Source organism: Corvus brachyrhynchos, unplaced genomic scaffold, assembly GCF_000691975.1.
Source record: "Corvus brachyrhynchos isolate BGI_N302 unplaced genomic scaffold, ASM69197v1 scaffold617, whole genome shotgun sequence".
Lineage (NCBI taxonomy): Eukaryota > Metazoa > Chordata > Aves > Passeriformes > Corvidae > Corvus > Corvus brachyrhynchos.
Genome location: NW_008239062.1, coordinates 2,950 through 3,190, shown reverse-complemented (window position 1 = coordinate 3,190; position 241 = coordinate 2,950).

Below are 241 nucleotides of genomic sequence, written 5' to 3'. Positions count from 1 at the left end.
CCGAGGGGACTTGGAGGGGATGAGGTGGGAATAGAGAGGGGACACGGAGCAGGGACGAAGGGGGACACGGAGGGACATGGAGGGGACATGGAGGGGATGTGAAGGGGATGCAGAGGGAATACAGAGGGGACATGGAGGGGACAATGGGGGGATGTGAAGGGGATAGAGAGGGGACATGGAGCAGGGTCGGAGGGGACATGGAGGGGATGAGGTGGGAATAGGGGCTGGAGGGATCCTGGAG